The 13,302-nt window shown below is 47.5% G+C and overlaps 1 long non-coding RNA gene across 3 annotated transcripts in view; it reads right to left on the bottom strand.

Moving 5' to 3' along the window:
* LOC139105006 (uncharacterized) overlaps nt 1-13,302 on the bottom strand; it is a 96,014-nt gene that overhangs the window by 11,167 nt on the left and 71,545 nt on the right. Inside the window, exons 3-4 of one of the 3 annotated variants that reach the window (XR_011546116.1) lie at nt 5,046-5,176; nt 4,764-4,959 (exon numbers count right to left, since the gene is read on the bottom strand). This is a non-coding gene — a long non-coding RNA (uncharacterized lncRNA). Of the gene's footprint in view, nt 1-4,763; nt 5,177-13,302 lie in introns of those variants that run through there. The other 2 variants (XR_011546115.1, XR_011546114.1) reach the window with 2 other exon arrangements.

Raw genomic sequence — 13,302 nt, 5'->3', positions numbered from 1 at the left:
TGATCGCAGTGCGCTCTGGAATGATGCCGCATGATTAAACCGACGTGTCGGAAATCTTCCGCGCGATCAAGCCCTCTTCTAAGCTATTTCTTGCTGATCGCCCAGCCAGCCAGCCAGTCAGCCAGCCATCCAACCCCTCCGCACCCCGCTCAATTCCCCGCGTCTTTCCTGTTCGTCGCCGTCGTCACGGGTGCCTTCCTCCAGGCTCCTTTATCCTATAGTATCTATCTTCATTTTCTTAATCGCTCCCAACCACCCCGCCGCACCCCCGTGACCCACCTCACCCTCTTTGGTGGCCAAGATGGCGCCCGTTGACGAAGACGTATTACCTAGGACGTTACGCAGCGACGCCGGCTGAAAGGGATCGACTGCGGGTTTCTAAGAGATTGCATACTTACGAAAATATAACAAACTTATTTCTTTCTCAGATTCCTCCCGGTAGATAATCCCACGACGGCGCGATCTCTTCCCTTTCGTCCCCTTTGCGCCGAGAATCGCGTCGTTACGCGAAAAGGGTTAACCGCGGCGACATTGTACGCGTGATTACCGTTCGCAACAGGGCGTCGTCAGTAACGCAAATTTTGCCACGTCGATATACCGGGGATATTTCGCGCCAGGTACTTTCTACGAGTTCTATATAAATGTAAATAGGGGAACGCACTGTATTACCTGCGTTTATCATAATGGAAATTACATTTCTGCATCGACGTCACTGATGCATATTTATTGAAACAAATATTAAATTAATCTCAATTTCTATATCGAGTTAATTAAATTGAATCAAATAGTAATTCTATGTTGCTTGCATATTAATTGATTCTAACTGCCGTAAGAGACGGTCTAGCAAAAATTTGCGCGGCGCGACGTAGGCAAATAATATCGCAAAGGGCCGCTCCCGCGAGCGGACAAAAGTGATGAATGGAGAACGAGGGTATACGTTTTTAATGAGCGCTATCGAGCGACAAGTAAATCACCGCGGCCGCGCGCGGTGAGTAAAAACTAATTACGCGCATTTACACCGACGCGGTGTGCAAATCAATCCTCTCTCATTACGCGCTCACGTTAAAGCGATTTAAAAATAATTAACTGCCACGTTGGAAAAGGTGGTTTTTCGCGGCCGCGAACGCGGCTGTTGTTTTTCGTGGCTCGAAACCGCGGCCGCCTGCCGATAGTTATAATTCGATTACCGTAATTAATCTCGATTCGGATGCGGCGCGTACGTATAAACGGCGGGATCCACGTGTGCTTTCACGTTGCGCCGCGACGCTTGAGGTAATCCGTAGACGAGCAAACGCACGCCACGTACGCATAGTACGACTCACGTAAACGCATTCACGCACACATACTTGCGTGTGCCGGAAGAGAGTGTGTAGAGAGCCCGAATGTGGGACAAACTCATACTCCATTCATCTGAGCCGGGTGCGTTTCCTCTCGCACGTGGAACCCACGAAGAGCGAGCAACATTACATTTTTTTTTTTTTCTTCTTTTTTCTTGGGACGATGGTCACTTTTCTCGCGCCTTTGCACCCACCTCTTTGCAATTCAAATAGCCAACGAAACATAAAATAAAAATAACGTTCACCAGATACTCGTGGGCATCTTTTATTCCGAGCGTTCTCGAGAGACCGGATTTCTTATTAACGACATTCACTCGGGATACTTAGTTTTCGTTGGTCTAAATGATTTAACAGTAATTTGGTACGTCCTTAATTTCTTACAATCGTTTTCTTAGATTCTATTGTTAGTTATATTAGTAAAATAAATTTCTTATCTTCGCAAAATGATAGTTAATGCGGGACCACCAACGAGAGAAATAATTAATTTAATATCAGCCGCATCTGTGTAAAGTTATCTTCGACATGCCTCGCCGAGACTCGGGGCAATTTTTATCGATCGACGGTGCAAGAACGACCGACAAGATTGTCCGTGCGTGCAGTGACTCAACTCGAAGAACTCTAACGACAGGCGAGCCGCCGACGAAGAAGCTGCCGTTGCTGAGGTAAGAGGGGTCGAAAGGGGGAGGCGAGACGAAGGCGAACGAAGTTGCCGGTGAGAAAACGAGTTTCTGCCCGGAAAGTCTGGCTGGCTGCAACCCCTTTCGCGAAGGTGCGGTGTACTCCTACTACCCCTTGGTACCGGTATCAACCTTCCCTCCTCGCCACCGACGTCGGCGTCCATGTAGTACGTGTCCGTAGACGCGCGTGCACGCTCGTGTCGAGAGAAGAGAGCGGGAGAGAAAGGGTTGAGTAAGAAAGAGAGAAAGACAGAGGAACGAAGGAAAAGAGAAAGAGAATGGAACGGTAACACGAGAGGGGTGCGAGAGAGATCCCAGCTTTTCCTTAGCTCGCGGGTGGGGACGGCCATTTTCCCGAGTTCTTAATATTTTCATGATGGCGGCCGGCGCTGGCGGAGCCGCTTGGAAATGGAGAGTGGGTGGCGGGTGCAGAGACGAAGGGGGGCACGCGGGCAGGGGACGTTCGGGGGTGGCTGGATGGTAGAGGGTGGGCAAGCGGAACGGAGTACCAGAGGCGGGCTGAGGGGGCCGCGCGGGCCGAGAGGGGAGAAATTAGAAAAGGGGAGATTTAAATATCAACCCCCGAGGGGCGGACCGCGCGCTTGCTGCCTCTATCTCGCCTCGTTCTTCTTCTCTCGCGCCGACACCCCTCGGGCTCGCATCCTCTCTTTCTCGGCGCCCCCGCGCTGCCACCCTCTTACTACCCTTCGCCGTTCTTCGCTTATGCACACACACCGAGAGACCCGTACAGAAAGATATGTACACAGACAGACACGCTCACGCACACATCTATCGATCCTCGGCCAGAGAAAAGACGTCTTAGAGCCGTTCGACGATGGAGGACGGTAAGGCAGTGCTACGTGCTAATTGGACGGCCCCTGCCGACGCTTTTGTTCTTCGCGGACCGGGCGAACTTTCTTCACATAATGATAGCGCGCGCGTATGTGTGCACAGAGTATCGTGCGCACGAGCCGCACCAGCGTTGTCGCCGAAGAGATGGGAATTAATGCAAGAATAAATCGCGAATAGTCCTGATATTCCGCCGGACGCGACTTGTCTGATCTGTTGATCATTGGGTAACGCGACCGTAACTCAAAGCGTAAGCGCTAAGCCGGTGAAGGTCGTTCCATTTCGGTATACTCTAATGAACACCGGTGACCGTTCCAACTGCATCGCGCGAGGTTAAAATCTGCTAGCAGATTGCGGAATACTCGCAAGTCCCCATGCCCAGATAGCCTCGTTAAAATGTAAGATGTTTTTAATTTAATATACATGAAGTTTTCTAATTAAAATCGCATCTACGCGCCACCCTGCCGTACGGCGGACGTAATTAAAAGTTAAAGACGGGCTTGCCGACTCGAGCAGGAAAAAGAGAGAATTGACAATGTTAATGTAAATTAGATGATATATGCATACCGCTGAATTTTTAAACGAGAAAACGTCCCCGGTGCACGTGCACGTAGCGTAGCTATCGTTATCAACCACTCTGTATTTATACGCATTATAGAAAGAACACCGAAAATTCAGCTTCTAGGAAAGTATCGTAATAAATTTCTGCTGGCAATTTATTCATATTTAAAGACATCAATATTCCGAGGTAAATAGATAAAAATTATAAAATAATTTTAATAACCTGTTCCTTCATTATTATTCTCTGACCCTTCGCCGAAGGTTACGGCGCACGAGCAGGGAAACTTATGAAAATCTTTACGAGAGGAAAATTTTCAAGAGTAAGATTCTAGAAGGAGAGCTGCTGGGAATTACTGAGTGCTTTGAGAGAAAGGTACGGAGAGCGAGAAAGGGATGTGGGAGAAGGGGGGAGGACGAGGGACCGGAGGACAACGGGATAGAGAGCGAGGAGGAAGACGGCGAACTCGAATTCGTCCTTTGAGAGGCCGACAGCAGGCGCCAGCCGGAGGAAACGGAGTAAAATGTTCTGGAAACAACGAAGTCTTTCGCTGCCCCGCCCGCCTCAGCCTTCAGCTCGCTCGTCCTCCCGCAGCCTCCGTTATCCCGCTTTCGTAGGTACAACTCCCGCTTACATCGCCATGAAACTCGCCCACCCTATATTTTCCGTATCTGGAATAAGTGCACCGGCAGAGGAACGAGGGGGGTTGCAAGACGGTGTTCCGCCTCCTTCTTTAATTACGTTCAACCGCCCCTTCGCGGGCGAGCAAACCTAGAGGAGGTAACCCCCTTCACCTTTCGGCCACCCTCTACCTTCTTGGTCGAACTCGCGACTCTCCTCCACTTCCCTTCCTCTTAACCCTTCGCGCAATCCGCCAGTTACTTTATTTTATCCATTCATCTATCATTCTGAATTTCGAATTTTGAATAAATTTTATTGAATTTAATTGAGTCTGAAAACGCATGCAGATGCACGCTCCCGTTTTTCTTCTCGTAATACAACCTTCTACATCCTCTCCTTCGCGTTATCGCTTTCTTACTCTCTCCCTCGCGTCGCTAATCACCCTTGCTCTTGCCTCACTCCTTACGCACAAAATCAACCCTTCGAACATCGAATCAACCCTCGACGCCCGCGATTTAAGATGGCACCGATAATCCAATTATTGTCGTCATCTTCCACTCGACGGCAGTTGGACGCATATTAAATCGATCCGATTGATTGACTTCGCCTCCTCGCCATCGCTTTTGCAGGCAGTTTTGAAAAGCCGTCCGGAAGGTAGAAGGTAATAAATGATATGTATAAATCCATCGCTAAATTTACGACATTTCATAAAATTCAATATTAACCTGGACATTTTATTTTATTTATAGATTTATTTAATTTTATTTATAAATTTTATATTTTTGGACGCCAACGATACGCGTTACAGAGGCGGAATAATTTTCTGGCTAATTGCGAAATCAATATTTACGACGGCATAGCGGGATGGCTGTCAGGCTCAAGATGAAAATCTTAATGGCTACGAGCAAGGTGAAATCTATCGCGGGAAAAAGTCAGGGCTTGTAAATTAGAAGGCGAATACCGCTTAATTAAAGACGCGCGCGTGCGTGTGCTACCACGTACCGTCACATCCGCACTGCCCCTCGGTGGTCCAAAACACCCCTATATGCGTCGTGGCAAAGCACTCTGTTTGTTCTTGAAATAAGTTGATTATCCAGCATTCACTTGGTCTCAGTTGCCTTCCAGATTTTCTCCTGAAGCAAAAGATATAACAAAACATACAACATCGAGAGCAAAATATGATGGATTTTCAAAGAAAAGTTACAGAGATTATGTCGGTTTAAAACAGGATTGCATTAGACATTAGCGCTAGAGGGAAATGAGAATTGCAATTTACAAACCGCAGAGGAGATCTCGCAAATCTCCAGAAATACTATAAAAGCTTTTAATAACAATAGAACATGGATAAATTACAAAACTGTTTGTGGATATGGAGCGACACGCGGCGGGAGATAATGTTGCGGTCAGAACAAAGCGAAAAGAGGAGAGACGTGAGAGAAGAGACGGCAAGACGAACGCAGCAGCGGCGGCGGCGTCGGCGGCGGCGGCGGTGGAGAATTGATCTTCGCGCGCAAGGGAGACACCGCGGATGCTGCGACAGGTGCGAGGAAGACGCGAGAGAAGACGAAGAGAAGGAACGGGCAAACGATAGAACCGCTCGATTGAGTCCACTGAAACAGTTTGTGTCTGCGGTCCACCGAAATTGATCCGGCAACACCGCGGCAACTGTCTCCAACACTCTACGGTCCTTCGTCCTCTCTCGCATCCCTTGCTTCTCTCTTTCGATCCCTCTTTCCACCGATTCCACCACCTTCGTTGGTAACCGCCACTACCACCGCCACCGTACTCGCGCTTCCGCTCTGACCGTCCGGACACCTGTGGTACGTCGCCGAAGGTCCTGACGATTACGAGCCGCGGGATGATCTCTCGGGATCTTGGCCCTCGACGGGATTTCGCGATTACGGAGGGAACTAATAGTGAGTTGTTGGTAGTCGGATAAGGGAGAGAAAATCGCGAAACTTCAGTCGAGAAAATGACTTTTTTTTTTTTTTTTTTTTTTTTTTCTTTGCCCTTCTCTTTCGCAACTCCGACGTTAATTATCGCCTATTTACAGCTGAGAATTTAACAACGATAAGTAACTTTTGACACAAGCAATTATACCGTTGGACATAATCGAAATAGATTAATAAATTAGTCAGAGGGCATGACAGAGCTAACGCTGGAATCGCGTGCCTGAACAGGAAATGACGAGAAGATGCATGAAGTATGTTTAATTCTTTAAAATGTCAGTAACGATGATGCATAACCACCTTTGTAATTCTACTTTTCTCAATCTGCATAGCGGTTTTCTTTGACCGCGGTGCTGGCGTTACATTCAGTGGCCGCTAATAATGATAGACGAGTTCAGCTTCTTTGCGTTTACCAATTCCCGTTATATAAAAGGTAGCGATTATTCAAGAATGGCTCGTCTCTTAAAATTTATAATCGAATAACGCGTGCTAAAAATGACGATTTGAGAAAGAGAGTGAACGTCCGCCGATTATCTCGGGGCAAAATTGTTTCTACGACGACAGTCACCTCGTTCCGGTAAGTGCGATCTATAGAAAACTGCTGAAATATCTCTAAGGAAAAGGAGGCAGAGGCGCGCAAGAGCGGAAGAAGGGCGCCGGATAGACGGTACCCACCGGCGCGGAGGGCAGGGAGGGCGGTAAGAATAAGAAGAGGTGGAAAGACACCGTTGGAAGCGGCTCTCGTTTCCAAAAGGTCGAGCTCGCACGTCAGTGGGCGAGAGAAGCGGGCAAGAAAGAGTCAGAGGGAGAGAAAGGGAGAGCTCGGCGAGGCAAGACGGATGGAGGTCGTAGGACCTACCTCGGTAGATGGAGGAGACGAAAGGAGAAGCCGGAGGAGAAAGAGGAGGTCGAGGTAGAGGGTAGGAGAGAAATAAAGATGGCCGCTCCCGCCTCCGGGGTCGACCCACCCACTCTTCCTCCTCGCGGTAATAAAAGGAAAAAGGGGAGAAAACTGAGGAGCAGCGCTGAAGGTGGTAGGTCGGCCTGTAGGGGTGCTACGAACGAGGCGACGAACGGGGCGACGGGGAAAAGGGGCCGAGGGACGCGGGAGGGTGAGGTGGACGGGGATGGGTATCCGCGGGGGAAACAGTTCTTATTGATTCAGAGGAGCCACCCTCTCGGAGAAGCAAGCCTGGTGGACCCGCTCCTGGACCTCTCTCCTTCTCGCCCTGTCTCTTTTCCACCCTTTCTCTCCCGGTCTCACATCGTCCCTCTTTCTTCATCTCTCACTTCCTCTTTTTCTCCTCGCGCATCTCTCTTCCTTTCTTTCTCTCTGTCTCTCGGTTTCTTCTCTATCTCATCGCGCGCGCGAACCTGGCTTCTGCGAACAAGTGCTTCTCAGCTTGCCACCCTCGACAGTTATCCGTCGTACCCTTCTTTTCCCTCATTTACGTCGCGTCGCAAGGAACGCGGACAGCTTCAAAGTCCGCCAATCGATTCAACTTGCGTCTAACAACTCCGTGAATCGATCTTTTCTCGTTGGTAATTGAGACTCGGCGATCAAACGATCTCGATATTCCAAATTGCGTACAATATATTTCAAACATATCTAATTAACACGGTTCCCGCTTATAAACTTGTCCGGTTTATCTTCCCCGAGAGAGCGGTATCCGCTTGGCAAAATATCACTTTTTGCTTGTATATCCGTGTCACCCTTTACTGGCGTGTTCGCGTTAACTGCACAGGGATGCGAACGGTCAGCGGAGCCCAGGGGTCAAATTGACTCTGACTTCCCGGCTCTTGTTTCACGTAAGAGACCCGCGTTTTATGCCAGAGGGAAAAGCGATTTCAACGAGTTTTTCCAGAGTGCTTGTTTACGTACGGAGCACAGATTCCGCATCCGCAGATACACGTACACGGCGAACGGAATAATCGCATAATTATGTTCATATTGGTACGAAACAGCAATATGTTTTACTTGAGAAACAACTAATAGATACCGCAAAAGAATTATTTTTTACACTAATAAAAAAAAAAAAAAAATACGATTTGCTGAAAAATTATTCTATTCTGTGAAAATATACCTTTCGGCGACCGGCCGATTTTTCTTCGCTTTTCCTTCTTCGATTAATACGTAACGGCTCCGTATTATCAAGTTACTTCGTTATCATTCTACCGTAAGACTCAAATATCTGTCAAAAATATGAATGAAATATATCTATCTGGGCACAGAGACCCAGCTTATACTATAATACTACAGTTTTAATTAGCAATTTATTCCTCGTTGAACTTTGCACCTCGCGTTCCGCGGAACGCGAGGTGCCTTAAATTTCACCGCATCTACGATCGTGAACGTCTCTCCGAGGGTAAGCAGCATCCCTGGTCACCGTCGACGTCAAGCACTGTACCCGCCCCGGCGTGGGCGTTACGCGAAAGGAGAAATGCAACGTCGTAATTTTGTAGGACTTTTCCAACCTGCACTAGTAGACGAGTCTCTTTCTCTCCCTCTCCCTCTCTTTTCCTTTTCCTCATTGCTAGAGCACCGTTCATCTCCCTTTCTCTCTCTCTCTCTTTCTCTCTGTCTCTTTCTCTCTCTTTCGCTCGCTCCTCCTTTTACCTTTCTCGCTTCACGTCGATCTCGCTCGTTCGCTCAGCTCTCTGGGCAAATTGACTTTTCCTAATAAACCAACTCGCGAGGCAACTTCGGCGAAAATCATTTAAAACTTTGCCAGACTCGAATTCGCCTCTCGTTTTAATGCGGAGGCCCGCAGAAACCTCGCTATGCGTGCATCCTCGGCTCTCTTTCCCCTCCGGCTCATGTGAGATCTCGCCTGTGCCTTGCCGTCCACTGCGCTACCGTTTTTGTCGTCATCGTCATTTCATCTATGTTCCCACCCTCCCCCACCTGATTATCGGTTTCTTATTCCATACTATCGCATCTTTTACGCCACGATAATCGGTCACTTACGATCAAGCGCTTGTTCTTCGCGAACTATTCTGCAACTCAATAAAAAAAAAAAAAAAACTCGCAGTTGAACTGAAGAATCGAAATTCCAAAAAAACGTTATTAAAAAAAAAAACAAATCACGCGTTTACGGTATAATGGTGTGATTACCACAGCTGACATGTTAATTAGAAATGTAGCACGTTTCTTAGGTTTGTATTAAAATGCAAAACTCATCTTGAGACTCGGGACGGGCAAGGCTTAACGAGCCGCGAAATCGATGAGGCGATATCCGAAGAATATCCTTTCCATTCTGGCCGACCGTTTTCGCATTAAAGTTGCATATAAACCTCACTTTAACAATATTTCATCCCTGTGAATAATTCAGCGGGCACTTCGCGATGGCTGCTAACCGGCTATGGAGCGAGCCGAGCCGCGGGATGAGAGAAAGGGAAAACAAGAGGCGGCGGAGAAGAGACGGAAAGATCATTCTTCGCTTTCTCCGAACGAACGGTTATCAAATTAACCCCAAGGATCGCCGATAATAATTCGATTTAATACCGTAAGCGCGAGAATGTCACCCCGTAAGAATGGTCGGTCTCTCGCGGACGCAAAAATACCGATAAATTATTATCGCCCGAATATTCCCCACGACCGAACAAGATACTTCTTCAAGAGCTCGCACAGGAAATAGAATTCTTCTCAGCGAATCTCGTTAATATTATTCCAGATCGTCGTTTATCCTTTTGCAGAATCCACTTTTATTCATTGCAGCACGTAACATCGCGATTATCCAGGCTCATTTTACTTCGTAAATAAATTTACGCTCGCAAATATTTGGGCAAACTTTACACGGGGACCTTTTAAGAGGCATAATTACGAGAATAATTTGAGAATGATAAATACAATTTAGCAGAAACGTCTCGTCTTCGCGCTGCAAGGTGCGGAGTTTTCCGCATTTCCTCCTTCATTTTTTTTTTTTATCTTTCCTACTTAATAATCGTCATCACTCCTCTTGCTCGAACGCGCGGGGAGTAATTTTCTCGTATTACGTTCCGGATAATATTTTTGCGCCGTATACGTTATGCAAACACTTCGACCGTGCCGCCACTTTTTCGACGTGTATATGCGAGAAGCTCTGGTGGTTTCTCGTCTCTCGGCTTGTTATTCCTGGTTTATGGGTTCTCACGTCGTATGGCGCGAGATGGTAGTTGTGGTGAGTTCGCACAGGATTCCGTTACTATTTATTTCATGGCGCACACCCTGGTCGCTTCGAGAATGAGAGTACTACGGCCACCGAAGCGACGGAAGTTACAAAATTCATGGCGCGTCACGCAAAGCGATTTTTTAATTTAATTTAATCAATTTTCTTTTTTTAATGCACTTCTGTATTCCACTTGGAAGCTTTTTTTTTTTACCACGATGTGCTATACGCCTACGAAGCATCCACACGAGTATTTTAAACTTTGTAAGAAGCGGCACACGTGGATATTCTACTTGACAGGTTCCTCTTAAATTATTGTTGCAGTAATTACATCTTTTCAGCCTTTAAAATTTAATTGGTGCATTCTGTGTTGAATTTGCGAAATAAATTACAAGCAATTTAAATGACCTCCAGGATTACTAAATTTATTACTGTAACGGGATTAATAGAGAGTATTCAAAATATTGCGCGCATAGTTTTCGGTATTATAAAATTGGTGGCGAGCGACAAAGCGACGATGTTAAAGAGCGCTAAAGCCCGGCGGACTATTCATTTCGTCCGTTGGGTAAAACCGTCTCGAGATAATTACGACTCGTTCGCTCCTTTCGTTCCGCATCCTCTTTTTCTCGACGATGATACACGCGCGGGGCCGCGCCACGGTCTCGAAAAATTAATTATATCTCGAAAGTTAAAATCGAGTTTGGGTGGAGGGGCGCGTTTGTTTTTACTCGGCGTCGTTTCCCCGTCCCTCTCCCCCTCCGCCACCCTTTACTCGCGGAACGGCAGAAATTTTAAACGAAAGTTTACTAATGAAGGCGACTTTCCGCACGCCTCTCCCCCCCGCCGCTTTCCCGACCAGGAAGAGGACGAGATGGAGGAAGAGCGGGGCAAGGGAGAGAAGAGGTTACGAAGAGGAAAATCGTACGGCGCTTTTCCGCAGCCGTTTTCCGCGCTTCATCATCAACGCATGGCCCGAGACTTTCTCAGAGTTTCCGGTTCCTCTTTTTTTTAACTTTTTTTTAATTTTTTTTTTTAATCTCCCGAACTCGCACGCGCGAGCGATTTTACGACGAGCCGCGACCGCGAAAAATGAGATATCGCGGTTCCGACAAAAATTTATCGTCTCATACGCTGCGATCGTAATTGCTTTAGAAGAAGTTTCGTAAAACACACGTTGGCTCCCAACTAGATTTTTAAACCACTCGCACGTTGAAAGCAACGTAAACGTATTCCGTTAATTATTATTCCGACTGATATAAATATTCTTTCACGAAGCCTCACTGTTTTAATATTTAATTAGCAGGTTTCGAAAATTGTAAAAAATAATTTTATACTTTGTTCATCAATGAAATTAAAAATGAGCATCTCAAATTAAAAGTTTCCTTTAAAATATTGTTTCAAGTTACCGCAAGTACAATACTATCTAAGATAAAATGATTGATAATTGGTGAAGGGAAGAAGGATACATTATCGTTGATTGTTGACAATCAAAGACCTCGATAGAGACTCTTTCTCTTTTCTATACCCGTGTGTCCCGTTTTTCGGAGATCGATAAGGGAGTTCTTCGGAGCGTATAGAGAGGCTGGTGCCAAGGGACGGGGCATAATAGAAAGAGATCCCTCCATTTTGCCAGCCATCTTTCGCGCAGGACCGACTAAACCACCCCCGGACTACAAGTCTTTCTCTTCCGTCTCCCCCGACCTCCTGCCGTTCGCCCACCCGTCCGCCCTACGCTGTACTGCCGAAACAAACCACCCCCAGGTTTTCTCGCCGGGGTAAAAGCTGCGGAGAAAGGGCCACGATGAGAGTACCGGAGAAGAGGGTTCCTACCGAAAGTAAGGGCTTAAAAATTCCCCGTTCACCGCGCCCGCCTTCGTCCGTAGAAAGGGTGCCATTCCTGGCAACCCCCAAAAATCATTAAAACCATCCCTCGCCAAGGACTCCTCTCGACTGTACGGAATCGTCGGACGGATGCGAAGGCGCGGTGCCGGGGAAAGGGCGAGAGAAAATGCCACCCTCTGAATCCTCGAGGAAATTCTTTCGACGGGGAAGCAGCTGGCGTCAGCGAATTTTCGCGCCAGCCGCGCCGGTTTCTTCAGGGTCGCGTAATGACTCCCGTCGTATCTCACCCTATATGTCCCGTAATTGCATCCTATTCTTCTCGTTCATATTGCATTCGCCAAATTCGTTTTTCAGAACGCGAGCGAACAAGACGAGAGCGAACGACCGCAACGTGCCAATTGCAAGGTACGATAACGGCGAGACGTGTTATTCGCGCACGACAATTGCACGGATGCTTCTTTTGCGTGGTTCGCGCCGACGCCACGCGGGGGTGGAACCGCCTCCCGGAGCAATTTAGTGTAATTTCAGTACTTTCGCGGCCCTCGTAGCGTAGGAAGATGGTGGAATGACCGTGGCTGGCACGCGAAGGGGTCGCTCCCCGTCGTCGCGATGAATGCCACAAAGTTACCACCTTCCGTTGCACCGTCAGTAGAAAATTGTCGAGCCGTTTCTATCGTGACTTATTTACGATGGGAGCGACGACACGTGGCAATTACGACAGAGCGACGACGAAGACGGGACCATCATCCGCGCCGGGCAAGACAATCGTCGCCGGTTCGACGGGGTAACCTTCCGAACAAGGTGACCGGAAGGACACTAAAGAGGGAGTCGTGTTGAAAAATCCGAGAACTAGGTGAAAAAATCACGATTCATCGGAGGGGACCAGATGTCGCGTCATGTGCACGCATATGCGCCCGCCGTCTTTCGCCCACATACGTTCCAGAAGAAAAAAAAAATCCTGCCACCCGGTACACTGCCGCTGCGTGGCCTCATTACGGTGATGACCGGTGAGCAACCGGAAAGTCTCGCAAGTAATCGGACTGTAATTTAAAAGATATTTACAGCGGCCGTAATTACAACAGATTGTTGGACGCTTGTTCTCCTCATTTTACGAGCATTATTTAAAAATTGCCTTCTTTCCTACTCGGCATAAAAAAAATTCAAACTGTAGTTATCTTTATTTTTTTCAGAACAGTTTCAAAAAATTGCATTGATAGAAAAAAAAAAATTCTTCCTAAAGTGACCATTTCTTAGAGAGCTTGGAATTAGAGAGAAGTGAAAGATCGCAGACTCCGGAAACAGATTATCTTCGGGCGCGCG

Source organism: Cardiocondyla obscurior, linkage group LG01 (assembly GCF_019399895.1).
Source record: "Cardiocondyla obscurior isolate alpha-2009 linkage group LG01, Cobs3.1, whole genome shotgun sequence".
Taxonomy (NCBI): domain Eukaryota; kingdom Metazoa; phylum Arthropoda; class Insecta; order Hymenoptera; family Formicidae; genus Cardiocondyla; species Cardiocondyla obscurior.
This window is presented reverse-complemented; position numbering and strand designations above follow the sequence as displayed.